Here is a 19,259-nt window from a genome sequence, read left to right on the forward strand (position 1 = left end):
ACACCATTCATTAATCTCTCTTTTTTATTTCCACTTTTCGATTCCGTTATTTTCTTCAGATTGAAGATCTGTACTTACTTCTTAATGATTATGATATCCTTAAGCTCTCCTCGGTGGGAGAAGACTTTGCCCAATGGGTGTGTACTATGCCACGTCTGTCCAAGTTCAGACTGGTATGCGCCTACTTGACCGATAGTTTCCTCTCAACAGCCGCCACCTTAGCATCATCATGTCAGGTATGTACATGTAGTATTTGAATATAATTGATATGAGTGATGCAGTGTTGGGAGAGGACAGATTTTTTTTTTCGATATAGATGAAAAAGAGTCTGTATTGTAGGGTAGTGTAGTGACTCCTTTAGCAAATCAATCCTATTTTACTTGGTATTGACACATCTTTATTTGTTACTTCAGTTCTGCAAAGTCAGCATTATGAAATTCAATATGTAAACAAAAGAATAGGTAAATGAACGCTTTTCATGCAGTGACAAAAGTATGGAAATCAAGTGCAATGCGTTTTTCCCCCGTTATCCGGTTGTGCTTTACACATTCTTTTCTTTACTAATGATACAATGTTTCTCTCAGACAAGTTTCATTGTTGAATTTTTGCCATGAAACAAACATTGCTCAAGCAGGGGGGGGGGGGGAGAGAAAGGGAGGGAGGCAGAGCGAGATTGAAAGTGAGGTCAGTGTGGGCTCCCTTAATGCGGTAACGTTATGCAGGTGGCGCTGTACTATTCACAGGATTTTTTTTTTTCTTTTAATAGGAAGGGTGAAGAAAAATGATATCGCTACCAAAACACAGACACACAGACACACATATATGTGTGGGGTTAACAAACAAAGACTTTAGCAAATTCAATTCAATTTATTTCATTTCATTTATAAAAAATGGAAGAACTAAGCTAAATTAATGATTTATGTTATTGTTGGCTTCAAATAAGCAAATGCATTTTTTTTATTCAAATAGAAAAGTAATCGTTTTGTTAAGTATAAATAAATGACATTATAATTATAATAGATAAACAGGTAGATATTTTTTGAGTGATTTCGATGTTTGCATGCAGTGGACGTACGAGAGTGCACGGACCTCGGTTTCAATGTACCATTCGTTCAGAAAATGTGTGCGTGTGTGTGTGTGTGTGTGTGTGTGTGTGTGTGTGTGTGTGTGTGTGTGTGTGTGTGTGTGTATTCATTGTGCCCATATGATGCAAATACATAGCTTATATCAGGAGATTTGATCTTTACAGCAAATTAGTTTTAAAAACAACCAACGACGTCACTGGCTGTACTGTAGCTATTTCACGTCTTAAAGGAGCGTATAAGGCCTAAATACTAATCATAATATATTATTAACCGGTAAACCTCTTTTTGGTAAGATGCTCGGAATCATGAGGTTTTCTTTTTTTCTCGTACAGTACGCTTTATATTGAAATCTTGGAATCCCCAAAACACTGCACGCTACTTGTACGACTTCACAATGCTAATGCGGCACAATGAATCCTTCTTTTACGATAAAATAGAATAGAGTAAAGATACTAAAAGATAGTGTGACGGAGAATGACACTGGACGACTCCTTGTGCCAAAATGTGATGGGTATTTTTGATCACTTCCTCGCTGACAAAGACCCCAAAAAGCAAGGCGGTGGAAAAGTAATTTGCATTCGTAAGTCACAATTCATTATTTGAATCTAGACGGGAACAATATACCGTATCGCCAAGGCTACTCATGTGTCGATGACTCTGCGAGGACGTCAAGTCATACAGTAACAATGATACACCTTCCTATCATCAGTCAAACGGTTTATTCTCTCCAGGCTTTACATTGTTTCATGCTGCTGTCATTGACGATTATTCATAGAGAATGTTACCTTTGCTACAAGAATCCCATATCTCATAGCATTGCGTAATAATGTAACTCAATGATAGACGTTGTGATTTTGTTTGATTGTTTTTCTTGTAAGTGAGGAATCCTCCTCATTTACGCTAGAAATTGTTAGATATTATTGCGATATGTTTCACCGCGAAGATCGTAACAAATACACAACTTAGTGGATTCTATTTCGTTATCTTCTTCCACAGAATAATACGTAACTAATTTGTAACATAGTAACGTGTATGATACGCTCCCAATGCTCAGAAAATTCAAAGAGTGCGCGAGAGATAGAGGTACAGAAATGGACAAAGGAAAATGGTTCGATAGAGTTTAGAAATTTGTGACTGATTTTTTTTTTCTTTTTCTTTTACAGATAAGCCAATTGAATATAAGTAAACTGTCTGACTTGTCAGAGGGAAAATTCATCTCAGAGTCAGCAGCAGCAAACTTGGCTGAATTTCTGTGTCGTCTGCCCCATCTTACACGTGCCAATCTCTATATCAAGCTAAACCTGCCAAGGACATTCTTCAGGACAATTGCCTCCCAGGCTTCACACTGTAGAGTAAGAATCAGTCATTGTCATCTGTCCAACACTGTCGTGTTCAAAATGGAGGGGGGGGGGGAGCATCAATTACATTGAGCGCGATATTTCAATTTATTTCTCCATGCAGTAATGTCATTCCGGTTGCATTAATTAACGAAATCTGCCAATCCCATAAAATATAATCGCATACTTCCCCAATTCCAATATAAGATGTTGTAGAGGTTGACAAAAAAGGTAACGTCTCAAGCGTGGCATATGAGTCATGTGTAAACTCAGTCCATACCAACTTTCGACAATCAATGAAAGTCTGTAAAAGAAAATGTATCAACATGAACACGTCTTTGTAACGAAGGCGGGTGTTCGAATTCATTAAATTCTTCCGTCGGGGTGGTTTTAATGCAACTGATTGACAAATTGCTCTACATCGACGTAAATAACCACTGAATTGATCAGTGGTTTTGATAGTCATAATAAAAAATTAAAAAATCATGGGCGTAGCAGGATTCCTACATACAAATCTTGAATAATTACGCAGTACCCATTGCATGCTATAAAGGATTAGAACCAACACTTTATAGTTCAAATCCTGCTCGAGTACTTTACGCCCCTGAATTTTTTTATCATTTTTGCCATAAAAACACTGATCAATTCAATGCTTATTTGCGTCGATGTAGCGCACTTTGTCAATCACTTACATTGAAAGTGGATGTGTCATCCCCTATTCATAAGAACACGTGATTCAAATATTCAGTATGCTGCCATGAAACTATTTCCTTCAGAGGGTATTGAAATCTATCTATCTATATGAAGAGCTAGGCGCTAAATCCATTGAAAAATGACGGATTTAGATCCTTTGGGAAAAGCTCTCTCTCTCTCTCTCTTTCTCTCTCTCTCTCCCTCTCTCTCCCTTTCTCTCTCTCTCTCTCTCTCTCTCTCTCTATCTATAGAAGAGTTTGTTTGCAAAAACCGATAAGTCCATATTTGCCAAATGGAGATATTTGTGATTAAAGGTCAAGAAAAATAAAGAGAATAATAAGAACATTTTTGCTTCCTTTGACCATAACTTCAAATATGTACCTTAAGTGACCAATATATCATTTAAAAGGTATTATTGTGTACTTTGTGACAGAGACCATACTTCAAAATCTTCGACTTATCGGTTTTTGCGAGCAAACTCTTCATATATATGTATTGATATAAAATATGAGCCGTCTTTCTATTGTGTTCATAATACTACAGGTGGAATGCGTCACCATCGATGGCGAGCCGTTAAGCAAGTTGCTAAATGCATGACTATCGTGGAGACACAGAGGTATTGTGTTTTTAACTCACTATTATTATACAATGATGAACTAGCATTTTCTAGCTGGACAAACAGAACAATTAGATCAAATCAAATGCTCTGTTAAAAATTGCACACAGTTGAAACCATTTCATCTAGCAACCTCTATATGAGACAGTTTCGTGCATTTCACTTTTGATAGCCATATTTTTCTCTGTAAAAAAAAAAAAAAAAAAAAAATGTGCTGTATCATCCTGTGATGCCGACATCATGTTTGGCACTAGTATATCCAATTAACTCTTTATGTGCTATGGTGGAAACCCCCTGTGTGCCACGTTATTCTGGGGCACGAAGATAATCATGCTTAGAGAAAGAATTCTGCTTTTCCAATCTGTATAACTTCTACAAATTTCTGTTAAGCTGGACATAATAGTGAGCAAAGTTAAAGAGGAATGCCAAACTTTGCTTCCATATACAATGTATTACAATTCTATTTTCAAATTTTCTTTTGAATTACCAAATGCTACATTACTGTAAAGGAATGACTTTTACACATAAAATAGTGACAGAAACTTAAAGTGTTCATGCAAAATCTAGTTGGGAACACCGCTTGATAGTCATTCACCACATAGAATGCAAGCCGTATGTGAGAGGAACAAAAGCGCGAGAAACACTTTGATTGTACCGCGGCATTAGCGATTTATCGATCGGTTTTGGCGGCTTTGTTTGTTGAGCAGAATATGCGAAGTTGGCACGCCGTCGACTGAGTCAGACGTGCGAACGTGGCACATAAAGAGTTAAATGATCTATATTGCATTGTTGTCGATCACAAATCCCATTCTTATTCACAACCTAATTTTTGACATTGTTTGTATGTCAGATTGCACGAAGACAGCATCAAGATTTGGCCCGTGGCTTGTTACGCACCTTTGAGATTATCATGTCGGGGCACACCTTGCATAAACTGTAGAGCCAACTTTGAAAATGTTTCATCCTTAAGTAACAATGGGAACGAACATGACATAAGGAAATACGGGCGACTTAAAAAGTTAATTACTGCAAATCGTTACCAAACACGTAATGAAGTCGGCCAAAGAAGATAATTACTGTGTTATTCAACTGCATACTAGTATAGTATGTTTCGCATTCCATTCAGACAGTATATATTCAGGAGCGTACTTTCCATTTGTTCAGGATAATTTCAGAAATCCCATTTCGATTTACAGTCTTAGCGCTGTACAATTAATTATTTCTATTTCATATAGTATATTAATAACGTAATGGTAACAGTGAAGTGAAACTAGAGAAAGTAAATGTGAGAAAATATTGAGTATAATGTAGAAATTCATTAACGTTGCGTTTTATATTTACACATTAGATATATCCGTCTCATTAAAATATTAAAGGGTATTATGATACATAGGCCTACATTTTCTTTTAACGACGTAATGTCAGTAACTTCAGAAGAAAATGAAAAAAAAAAGATGACATGAGGACATAATACACTTCAGTTAAAGAAATTTCTTCCATTCTAACAATACCGAGTACTAGTAAATCCTTGGTATGAATTGGAAGTGATGTATTAAACAGTATAGAACGGGGTGGGGGGGGGGGGATAAAACATTTCAATCCGTCGTGTATCATGATGGTTTAGAAACATTTATCTCTAGCAATGTCTAGTTTCGGAAATGACGTGGGTTACCCAAAAGCGATGTCGTCAACTCGCATGTCGTTGCTGAAAACATGTACTTTTCGAGATCTTCGCGACGTGCGCTGCTGCTTGCGCAAAATGTAAATGGAATTAGCCTTCTTATTTTGCTGCTTTAATATTTGCCCAAAAGCAGGTCGCTAACTTCAGTTTCAGATAAGTATACAGTGAAGTGTAAGTTATGTTGAGCAGCGACATGCAACACCGCTTATTTGCGTGAAATGTGCAGTGCGAAGTTACATGGGCAAAAAATTGGCTGAAGTTTAAAGGGATGATACAGTATTGGTGGAGATGAGAATTGGGCTTTTAAATTTTTGCGACATACTAAGAAAACACTTATGATATGATACAGAGCATACCATTTTAAAAGAAATTCAAAGTATAAAATTGATGAAAATCGGGTTTGAAATGACTGAAACATCCAAAAACAAAGTAAAACAAAGCAATCGTAATAAAGTGTGGATCCCATGTTTATTAAAAGCGCTCTTTTTGGTGTATCTCAATCATTTTAAACCTGAAATTAGGTATCAACCAGATCTGCACGAACTCTTTAAAGATAATATCACGTAAGTTGCGAATTAATACTAGCAATGCTGACGATAAAAGTTCACGTAAACGAAATATATACCTTATTTGGATCAGACAAAAATTTACAAGTCACCTATAACTATCTGACAAAACTTGGTCATTCTTTCAATCTACTCTCACTTTCAAATAGACACTCAGTGACGGAAACGGCTCAGAAGGCGACAGCAGCCGCGAAACTGGCCAGGGTTCTTGGGAAGAAAACGTGCACTCTCCGGATGAATCTGAAACAAACAGCTAAGGAAGCAGCTTACTAGTCACGGAGTTGATTTCTTTAGAGGACCAGAAAAAAAAAAAAAACGAAGAACAAATACAAGAGGAAGAAAAGAGCAAACCCAGAGAGCGAGTTCAATGCTGGAGAGGAAAACTTACTATAATGCTAAACGTCATAAAGAAAAGTCACAACGTTCTTAGACAGTGATATCCAAGAGCCGGGGGGGGGGGGGGATGGGAGAAGTGAAGAAAGGAAGTGAAGGAAGGGAGAGGATGAGAACATGGACCTGGACGAAAGGAAGTAACATAAAGTATTGAAGCAACATTCGAATCGTGAAAGAAAGCGAGAAGGAACAAGAATCAGTACCAAGGAGGACGGGACGTATAGCACTGTATAGTGAAACACCGGGGGGAAATCATTCTAGTGAGGAATCCACGTGTTGGACGATGCCACAACCAAGATTCAGAGAGCCTCAGTAAGCTAAGCTGATATACAGTCGACCCCTGTTATAACGAAATCCTTGGGACAGGCAGTTTTCTCCCGTCATATCAATATTTCTTTATAACCGGACAAATAAAACAATTGTCACTCTCATAATGATTGACATGTGAATTATGGTAATTATTATCAATAATTCATTTACAATATATTTCATGTTTCGACGGTTTGACACGCTGATGTATTTGTAATTGAGCTGCCTATAATGCATGTAGGCCAATAGAGAGAAAGGTGTTGTTTAAAGACCACGAATACTGTGTGTACAGTATTTTAAGAATGTTCTTTTTAAGTATATTCCCTCTAGTTCTTTGAGTTTATTTTATTTCACCACGGGTCACTCACTTCAGCCAATGGCTGTTCTTCTGTGAGTCCGTGAAGTAAAAAATCATACAATTACAAAATACAACATTTTATACATAGTATAGGAAACTTTTAAAAAAAAGTAACAAAAACGAAAAGAAATAAATACAAAAATCAAACAAACAGACACTCAAAAACAAATCATAGGAAACCATGCACACTACATAAAGAAAATAAGAATTAAGATACTGAAAAAAAAACAAAGGAAAACGATTAATGCACAGTGTTACAGTTCTTTGAAATTGCATACAATAATATTATGTCTTGCAAGGGGACTCTTCATTATCATTGCATCGCTCATAAGATGTTATCACCTTTTGTCTTCTCTCTCGTTATGTATTATTTTGATGGAGCCTCATTGCGTTTTGAAATGTCATCTATATTGCTTTCTTTAGAACGAGTTTCTTGTCCTGCTTCGGGATTAGACTTGTTATTTTGTGACTGGATAAACATCCCTATAATGAGACAGTGAATTTGACTCAAATCGAATGATCCCAATCAAATCTACATGATTCAGGGAAATGTACACTCAGGTATAGGAGAGTAATATCATGTATCGTGCAGTCTGCTTGAGCAGTGGGATAGGGGTTACATCCTGATCGAAAAATGATAATGGGTTGGTACCTTTCTCTCAATGAATAGAGTTTGGCCTTCTCTCGATTAATGAAATTAGGTTTTCACCCTGCTCGAGAAATGGAGTTTGGTTTGGTTTGACTTGGGTTTGCATTTCTCCAAGGAAGTAAGATTGGATTTGCAATGTGGCTGAAAAGTGAACTTGGGTATAATAATGATTCGAATCAGCGAATCTATATTTCATTATATACAATTCGAGTCATATCCGACTAGGGTCGCCAACTTGCATCATCGAATATCGGAATAATACTATTCTTCTTGTCAAAATTATTTTTGATACCCATTCAATCATGAAAAATAGAACACACAATCTTTTATTTTTTCAGTATTGCGGTTACGATACACCCTTCCGATGAAAATGCTGTAACACATTCTGAGTCATTTTGCGTTGTTGAATTAAGCTTCGGATAACCTGTTTCTAATGACTGGGATGTCGATAGTTCTGGAATTTAGCGTTGCTATCAATAGTGCGTTGCTTGTAAAAAGTGTACAGGAAATGAATATTAATGTAGATGTTTTTTTTTTCGTGTTTATGTTTGTCATATTACAACTCCGCGTAATCGAAATAGCCTGTATAGGACTTTTATCACATGCCAAATTTACAGTGTCTGTTATTCATTCATTTATTATTATTATTATTTTTTGGCTACAATCGTATTCCCTAATGTAGTGTTGTCTCTCTTCAATGTATTCCGAAATTTCATCATATTCTTTTCTTCTGCACACCCCAAAACACACTGCAAAGCTGGATTTTCTGATAAACATTTGCATGTCACTGTCTCCATGTATTTACCTCTCTCTTTCTCTCTCTCTCTCTCTCTCTCTCTCTCTCTCTGTTGTCTTTGTATGTCAGTGTTGTCTCTTATAGTCCTATTTAAATATCATTTTGTTTTCTCTCTGAATGGAACTTCGGAAATCAAAATATGTTGTACTGATTTTTGTTTTTATTAGAATGGCCAGCATTATGACAAGGGCTGTCTATTCAGTTAGGTCGATCCTTTTTTCATTCAGTACGTATTTGTTATCCTATGTGATTTATTACAATGTTTTGTCATGTCAATAATGTATCAAAGTTTCTCACTATTGTTTTATATAGTTCCTTTATAAATTTGCCGCTTGTAATATGAAATGTATATTTAATGTTTTGTCAAAAAACAACTGTGAATAAATTTCCCACTTAATTATGCATGTCTACAAATCAGTAAAACTCACAACCTAATCATGCTAATGTTTGTTTGTTTGTTTGTTTGTTCATTTCCATCTGAGAAGATGACTGGATAGCCCATATTCAGCTACGTTTAGCTGGTCTTCCATGGGGTCCAGTTGGATGTGAGTTGGGACCACTTCACCGGGTTAACACCCTGCTCTTTGCGATGAATGAATGAAGCGGGATCTTTTACTAGCATGAGTTGTTACTCTCTCACACACGTAACCTCCATTTTATATCCTATCCAAGGGACAGAGCGTGTGCCTCTTGCTAGAGGGGACGGTATGCTTACACACAACGTTGCTCAGTCCAGACTCGGGTTCAAACGCGGGCCGCGTGATCGCATGACCGAGTCAACTCGCCGCTTTAGTTTGTAAAAAAATCAATATCGGCTGCTTCCAGGCAGTATGGTTAAGATAACAATGAGTATGGTTAAAAAAAAAGAATACACTTTGGTGATTTGTCAACTTTAGATTATGCAAAGACTATTCCAATATCATAATCATGCCAAGACTGGTAATACCCCATCTACGGCGGAAGTTGTATCATTCTTACTGAAGGAAATGGGGAAAACTAGTGACCACACATGGCCAATCAGAATGGAGGAATCATCTTATCATAGAAAAGGTAGAAAAAAAAAACGGCACAATATGTCAATAACTTAACATAATTATTATCTATATCATGCCCAATGCCCCGAGCTCAGAACCTTTGTTCTTGTTGGTCGTATTCAAACCCCTCTAACCAATCATTACGCGACGAATCAGTGACAAGGCAAGGTGGCTCAGTATGGTATAGTCATAGTCTCTACAGCTTCCAATCGAAGAACATGGAGCGCGTGCTTAACTCCCCTTGAGTCTTTCTGAGTAATGACGTGTGTTATCATGATCGTCCTTCTTAGTAAGAATAAATCTCTATCCTTTTGATAAGATATAAAATGGAAGTCTCGTATTTGAGAGATTCACACGTCATGCACGCACGTAAAAGATCCAGCTTCAACATGTTAGATACATTCCAAAGAGCAGGGTGCATACACCGGTGACGTGATCCACCCTATGTACTCAACCAGATTGTATAAAAGAACATCAAATTATAATGCAGGTGAATGGGCTGTCCTGCCATCATGTACAGACGGCAAATGAATAAAACAAACAACTGCAGGATAAACGATATGACAAAAATGCACAACATTGTCCTTAAAAGGGTAAAGCGTTGATCTTTACCTCTCTCTATCCAGTAATTCGTGTTTGACATTCAGACATCAACACACACACACACACACGCACACACACATACACACACACATAATATATATATATATATATATATATATCACACACACACACAGATATACATACCCAAGAGATATAAAGATAAGCAAAAATCAAGCCTTTTAAGCATAAAACTAGTATTAACACTGTTTGCTTGGATTACGGTATACGCAAAAAGCAAAAAGAGATACATTGAAAACGATGATTTCTATTTTCTATTGTGTCTTGCTTTCTAATCACGAAACAAAACAAACAACAAGAATAAACCAAACAAGCGACACAACTTTGGTGGGTTTTTTTTTTAATTAAAAAAAGTCATATGTCAATGCACAACAGAAAATTCGTTTGCCCTTACTACTGTATGCACCTCTTGTCCAGGTACAGGACTGTATACTATCCCATGAAAGGCAATGTTGGGTGCATCAATAACTTAAGTGATTCATACCTCTCATACTTTCTTAATATCGTTTTGTAATCATTTTGTGTGTGAGTGTTTTTTTTTTTTTGGTTAACTGTTCATTCTCATCACAAGAGAGAGAGAGAGAGAGAGAGAGAGAGAGAGAGAGAGGGCGAGAGAGAGAAGAAAAGCCAGGCTTCTTTTTAATTGTATAGTGTTGTTAAGAATAGGTAGTTTTGTAATGACGACATTTATTATCATACGAATCGAGAATGCTGCTGTATTGATCATTCAAGTCCGAAAATAATGATCATAACAAACTAATTCGAAGTTATGTAGGAGGTCTGAATCCCCTCCTGTCCTGGCAGGATGTAGACAAAGAATTAAATGAATAATCAAAGTTTGACTGAGCTGCACGTTTACTTACACACACACACACACACACACACACACACACACACACACACTGAAAGCACACAAGGATAATATCCTACAAAGATTTCGATAATCATATCGGCCACTAACCTGATATGGCATGGCAAGAAATCAAATAGAAGTTAGGATTTTTTCCCCTAACATGGCATATTTGCCTGATCACATACTGTAATTTCATTATCTGTCCTATATTTCCTAAGGCAGTTAGGACTGACATTAGTGCTTCATGAAAACAAGAACAAAGCTGTGAATTCTATATTACGTCTTTCACATCCTATATTGGTTGGACATTATCATTTCATGTAAAAGGTCAAATTTCACATTTTCAAATGTTCAAATTTGACAGAACAAAGTCTATGATGTGTGATTCTATTCAAACACTTAGCCGAGTACAAAGTCCATGCCGCTTATAATACATATTATGACACATGATTATACATAATTATTATTATCATGTTTGTTAACATTATGCTATATTAATGCAAACGCCAAATCATAAACGTTAGTTTAGTATCAATTCACACAGTTTCTGCTTGGACAACTCTACACTGTATACTTACACGACATATTTTTATAGATAAAGTCAGAGCGTATTGCCTATCTAGGCAGATTGAGCTGCAAACATGTTTTCATCATAATTGTTTGATTCCAGATCAATCAGTGTTATTTCAGAAGTGAGTTATACAGGTAATTCTGGATACATTTTCCTTTTAGCATACCTTTACACACAAATGATAAACACTTTTGAATAATGATCTTCCGGCTGGCGTGAAAACATACAACACGTACACACACACACACACACACACACACACACATATACAATCACGCACACAGACACATAAATCATAAACGTTCATATGATTATCAATTCTGTGTCTTTGCCCATTTTTTCTTTTCCTCATGTGATTTCCGTTAAAAAAAAACAAAAAAACAAGTGAATCTAAGACAATTAACGTCGTAACACCGTACAGGGAACATGATAATACCATTTTATGAGACCTCGAATGATAATATCACTTGCAGGTTTTCAATATGTCATGCTTTCATTTTTATCACATAATCGTCAAAATGAATTAAACTAGTTAATTTATTGCAGGCACACTGGTCAAAGTCCCCTCTTTCACAGACTTTGCGAGAACGTACATCATCTTCTGAACAAAAAATTTCAGAACACGTTTAGTAACATCGCTTTTATTTGCTGATATAAAGTTCGGTGTCAGTGCCATAATACACATAGTGTCATAATTGTCTACCCTGGCGTCAGCGAAAATCCTGAACATGAAATCTGTCGGTGTTGTGTGTCCAAATAACTTCGTCAGTGGATCATGTAACTATAGTGTTTTGCTCCGATTTGTATATCGTCTACCGAGCGGAATTCTAATATTCTTTCTTCGTCTTCTTTTCCTGCCTCTTATTCTCCTCCATCTTTTTCTTCTTCTTCTTCTCCTCCTCCTCCTCCTCCTCCTCCATTTCCTCCTTCTTCTTATTCTCCTTCTACTATAGTTTAAGTGCTTTAAGCGATTTACGCACTTTCCAACTCATCTTCACTAAAGCCTCAGCCCCTCTCAGAGCAATTATCATAATGGATATGCGGCGTCATATTAGCGTTGCCGCACATACAATACACATTCCTTTATATCAATGGATGTGCATGTCATCCCATTAGCATCAAATGTCTGTATAGCCTGGACTAATCCAACAATCAACAGTGGAAAGTGCAAAAACACCCTGTTGACACGGCAACATCATCCTGTTCCCAGGAAAAAAGATAAAATCAACGCAGGAGCGGATCGAGGAATTCCGTAAAGAGGGGGCGCGTTTACACAATTAAATGGGGGGGGGGGGGAGCACGCACCCCTGGCCTGCAACGTATTTGTAGTATCTTTATTTTTCTTATATCACTATGCCTGTGTGATATAGAACACCCATGCCTTCATGTTTTTTCTCTTACCTACTTTAATCAAAGGCAATCCCATTCCTTTTTCCCCCTGCAGTTCCAACGCAAATTTCGCGCTGCTACAACCTAAAAGAAAATATCCTTGTCGGAAATAAATATTGGTATGGCTTGCTTTAGTTTGTCTATTTAACGCAGTTGTTTTGAAGATTACACCAACGCCACACCATTAGCAACAATCTGAAAGTTACCAAATGTGTTCTCATCCATTTTGCTAACATGCTTCCGTCCATTTCCCTTTAGATAATCGTCACCTTCAGACGTTAATATAAGTAATGAAAGGATGATTATCTCAACTGATACTTTAAATCAACTTGAATTTTGTTTCAATAACATAATGTAGGCCTTATCTTCCTTGGAAAATAAAGGGTCATCATTATATACCGAAGTTGGTGACAGAACAGTGACGTAAAGATAATTTGTGACCCTGCACCTCAAAACAAACAAAAAGTCGCCAGACATTAATTTTTAGTTAAGACCATATTCTGAAAGAACAGACTTTAAGCTTTAAAATGATGTATAACTCAAATCAAACGGACTCTGCTAACCTATCTAAATATTGGAAAGAAAACACAAACTCAGGAAAAGAGTGAACCGAGAAAAGAGGCTCTGAAGTACAGTGTCTATTCAAGCGCTTAATCTTTACCAAACCGTGCTGGCTGTGCGATGAATGGGACAAAAAACAGGAAGTAAACCACCAGAGTAACAACAATGAAGGGATTATCAGATTAAATTGAAATTAAGCATGCCTCATTAACACATTCTGTCCATAATTAATTCCAACTTTCAAAGCAGTAGCACTATCCTTTCAAAAGTTTTTAGAGTTGAAAGTGAAGAGTGTGGACAAGGTCTTTCAGAAATGAAAAAGGGATTCTAAAGACACACCTAATCACACTATTCTACCAAAAATGTTCGAGATAAACTGCTTAAAAAACACACTTTCCTGCCCGTTTTATGATACCAAATTTTAGCATAATGTAAAAGAAGACCCACTCTTTCAGAAAATATGAAAAAGTCAAGTTCGGCTAGGTTGACCCATTTCACTTATTTTCAGTCCTCACGCAAAATCAGTGTGTGCGACTTTATGTTCGTTTTGAGGTGCACGGTCACATTTGATATCAGATAAACCGATTCCATTTCACTGGGGACGCAATTAGACTGCGAGTGAATAGTGTATCTATGCATTTTTTTTATTCAAAGCGTTTGATCCTGCACCATTTTATTCAACAGAAATATAACTAATGCTGCATTGCGTGATTTGTGCCATATTGCACCCAATCCAATTGTACATGCGTACCAAGCCTTGTGGAGCCGGGGTTTGTTAAAAAAAGCCATGTTTTGTAAAAACGCCGGGATTTGTAAAAATCTTCTTGCCGAGATTTGTAAAAACGCCGGGAATTGTAAAAAAGTCTGTCGGAAAGTGTAAAATCTCGACAATTCCATCAACGAGATTTGTAAAAACGTCTCGCCGGGAAATGCAAAAATGTTTAGTTTTGCCTGTACTTGTAAAAACGCTCATTTTGAAATAAAGGGGTGAGACATCTCTTTTAACTCTTCTAACGATCCGAGTTTGACATATCAGTGGTCTCAAAAGAATCGACATAATCTTTTATGGATTCAAGTCTCAAGTGCCATCACTGTCAAGTTAACGGGTGCTGTTCGTTATTCCGAAGGTTCGCTATTCCGAAGGTTCGTTATTCCGAAGGGTCGTTAATTCAAAACACACAAATTCCCTATACTTTGAGGTTCGTTAATCCGAAAATAAAAAAGGGTTCGTTAATCCGAACATTTTTGGCGTCATTCCGAAGGTTCGTTATTCCGAAGATTCGTTAACCAAAAAATGAAATTTGGAACAATGTACCTTCGGAATAACGAATCTTCGGACTAAAAAGCCGTCGGAATAACGAACCTTCGGAATAACGAGCTGTAACCAGATTAACATTGTGTAAGCTGAGTGCTGAGGCGTACATTTCATTTTTTTTTTTCATTCAAAACATCCTATGAAACCAAACAGGTTGTCTACTCATCGACATCATGGCACTTATTCAACGGATCATTTTCCTTTACGTTTCTCCTGTATTACAGCTTATATCTTTCACTTTCATGTCAAGAGGTATATAGTGACTAATATTAGTTCTGCTTTAGTCGCATGACCATGACAGCAAATATCCTAATGTGGTACAGCGATGTCAAATGAAAAAAAAAAAATCTCTTTGATTTCTTTTTAAATCCCTCTTGTCACATACTTAGTATATCACGTGATGGAAAATGAGTACATGCTAGTTGATACATACCAGATTATGGATTGTAAATGCGATAATATTGCAAACAGGATTAGTTAAGAGGGTACAGACATAAAATTTGATATCATTTACGACGTGTTGGATGGTGATTGGAAAGTCCCTTAAGATATGATTACATGAGAGAGAGAGAGAGACGTGGAAAAAGAGACGTGGACAATGTGGATCACAATAGATTCACATACACACATGCACGTACACACATAATTATTCTGAAACGTATAACTATACAATCAATAAGTTTGTTATAAACACTTTGATTTAATTCAAGAAGATAAGGAAATCAAAACTAATAATACATATGTTTATTACAAATCAGATAGTTTCGCAGAAAAAGATCAACACGTCTTTTTGATGTGATATAGGCATAAAGATGTTTGGATCAAATCTTATCTTAAACATATCTTTTGATACATTGTCGTGAAACAATCTTAGCATCGCAGATTCAAATGTTACCAGCTTGGCGGGGCGGGGGGGCATTAAGATGTTTGTCCTTCGATTCGAAGAAAACTATTTCTACATCTAATGATCAAGACTGCGAAATTTTAGTAGCAATAGCAGGCTTTTAATCTCTACCACAAAGATGACTAATTATGGAAAGGTCAGTCATTTCAAAACCGAAACCGAACTTTAAATTCCTCATAGAATCGTCACTGATCGTATGCGTGTAAGTAATTCTAATGAAAAAGTTGAAATCTGAATCTCCTGCTCAACCCATTCTATCCACCCCTTTAACAAGGCCGATATGTGTTAAGTAAAAAGAACGTATTCATATCATTATTATAATTATTACTGCTATTATTATTATTATTATTATTATTATTATTATTATTATTATCATTATTATTTTCATTAGAGTGAATAACAAGAGGTTATTTTAACAAAGTGTCATAACTGCGTCGTTTCTAACTTTCGGGGAGAAATTTGCGAGTTGTGAGGGTGAAAGCTCTTCATGAAAAATCTGTAACCATCCTTTGCTACAACCGAACAATATAGACTACGGAAAATCATTCCGCCGTTCAATATCTATTCTCGCGGGTTACCTTACTTTGTGTTATACTTCCTTTCAATGCTGCTTTATAGATTAATATTCCTTGTTGGGATCACATTATTTTATGGTTTGTTACATCGCTGAATTCATAGAGGGCGTTGACGACCACTTTGTCGTCCTCGGCAAAAAAGTCGTGATCGTAAAGGTGAAGATCGATGTCATCTGGTTTTCTGGCCCCATCCCAAACTGCTGTTCCCGTTGATCGATCTGGAATTGTTTCGTAGACGCCGTGGGGATACTGAAGAGATGAACCCTTTCCTGCTTCATCCCAGAGTGCTGCTCGCGGCAAATGCTCAGGGATCGTTTCGTAGATGTCACCTTGCTGAAGTGATCCACTCGCCTCGCCTCCATCACACACTGGATCCCGCTGATTCCAACCACCTCTGACTGGGCACGCGTGTTTCATGTTTTCGTGTCTGGTAATCGGGCAAACAAGGACCACTAGGTCACCTTCAACATGCACGAAACAAAAAAGCAGTTATAGCCGTCAAGCAAAGCCCCAGTGTCTGCCAATAGAAATTTCAGTTGTATATTTCATTGATAGAAAGGCGGCTGAAAAAAAAAGGAAAAGAAAGGAAAAACTTTCCCATATGGAGCATTCATCAACATGAGACCTTACCAGAGTTTACGTTCGCGGAGACAATAGTTTACAGAGTTCCTGGATCCGTCCCTGGACACCTCTTCTACTTTCCATCCAAGATGACAAAAAAGGATAATTTGCCCCTGGATGCCAGCCTCAAGTAGGCCTTCTTTCAATATCAAATTAAGTCATTGTATAAACTTTGCCCGAACGTTTACACTATTGATTATCAAAAGCACCAAACTAGATACAGGTTGTGTACTAACCAACGCCATGGCACTTATCACGTATCATTTTTCTTCAAACGTCTCTTCTTTTTGCAAGTTCCCTCCACATTCCCCCATTTTCCTTACTAGGAGGGCTATATCAACTCATAGTCAATTCATGATGATTGAATTATGTACATCACGTGTATCTATATGTGCTTATAGCATTGTGCAGCTGTATAATTTTGCAATAGCATTGTTTGCATTTGTGTATGCTTCATGACAATTTACCTTATTGTGCAAATCGTTTATGCAACTTTGCAATCTGATTCCTTTTATCTAATCACTATAATGTAAATTGAGCTTATTCACCGCAAGCTTTTGATAATATTCGATAGCACAGGATGAGAGAAAAGGTGCGCTTTATTCAAATTTATGACACTTTCATAGGCTTGCTTTAGTTCACGAAATACTGTTGCTACTTTACATGCTCACAGGGCACACTTTATGTTGATATGCCTCCAACCTCTTTGCCCTCTATTGGCTGTCTTGGGTCTGACCGTTACTTTAGTAGGTCTTCCAACTTTAAGTATAAGACATGTTTTAGATCATTGACAAGCTAGACCCTGCAAAATCAGACAATCAAAACCATACATATTAATGTATAGCGTAAAAATGGAGAAGATTGTGTCGTACTACTATAAAAGTAACATTTGGCATAACCATCATGACATCTTTTCATTTCCATAAAACAATAATTGTTTCGTAACATTATGGAGGACGACACATCCAGCATGAGTTCAAACAGTTCACAAATTTTCAGAGTAATAAATCTTGCGTTGATTTGTTTTTATTGTAATTGATTGATACCTTTCTCTTTATCGACGTAAGTGAACACCGATTATTCTGTGTTTACCAGTTTATAGTAACACTCAGGGACGCTAAAATCATGTGGCATACAAATGTCTGCAATATTATGAGTAAGCCTACCCCTATTTTTGTTTTCATTTTCATGCCAATGCTCGTAAAATGACAGATGTAGGATGGCATCTTACATTGTCATACTAAAAAAAAAAAAATCACTGTCTCTGGTTTCATCTCATCACCATAGCAAAATAAATGTGAGGATATAAGCCAAATGTCCTTCCAAGGCTAACAGACATTATTTGCTTTAATAAAACAACATTCAATGCACTACTTTTTAAAATGTTCCCAGAGAGAATTTTTCATAAAGATAGTGAAAATTATACAAATCAAATGATTAAGAATAGCCAGAACAAGGGATATCTCCCCGTTTTCTACATTGTATTGTTATGCAAGTGAAGTTATACAGAAATTTACTTTAATTGGTTGAAGATAACTATTAAATGCAATTGGTACTTTGAAAAGTTATACCATAGTGTTAACATTACATCATTTACTTATCGGCAAAAACACTACACATTTTTAAGGCAATGAATATGTCTGCTTTCATTTGCACATATACCCGGATGGAGCTCTAACCCACGACCTCCTGGTCGATAGAAAGGCTTCATAGTCCATGCATGGATAGTTTTGATGCGTGTGTTGGCTTAGAAGGAAGATGACATTGCCAAGTTCCATAATCTATTTTGACTACTTTATTTCAATAAAAGGTGCATTTTATATTAAAAGGCTTCATATTCAGTTTGTTTAATCGGTAATGAATAAAAGGAAATCAGTAATATGATTTGATTTCAGCAGTGTGTCGTCATTCCATCGTTTTCATCTGTGAAACAGAAATTTGAGAGTTTTGAGGTAAAGGTTATCATGAGAAGCAGACAGTCGTGTTTAGCTACAACAAGGCATTATTTACAGTGAAAATATATCCATTTCAATATCTATTCTAGCGGATTACATTAGTTTGTGCTAAACTACGAATGACCAGTGCTTCTTATTCGATTAATATTCCTTGTTCGAATCGCGTTGTGTGTTTATTACATCGCTGAATTCGTAGAGTGCGTTGACCACCACTTTGTCGTCTTCGGCAAAGAAGTCGTCATCGTAAAGGTGAAGATTGATGTCATCCAGCTTTTTATCCTTATCACCGAATGATGTTTGCTTTGATCGATCTGGGATTGTTTCGTAGACCTGAGGGTGCTGCTGAGATGTACCATTTACTGCACCATCTGGGAGTG

Source organism: Diadema antillarum, unplaced genomic scaffold (genome assembly GCF_040938485.1).
Source record: "Diadema antillarum isolate AM-2024a unplaced genomic scaffold, OU_Dant_1.0 seq00000775_RagTag, whole genome shotgun sequence".
Lineage (NCBI taxonomy): Eukaryota > Metazoa > Echinodermata > Echinoidea > Diadematoida > Diadematidae > Diadema > Diadema antillarum.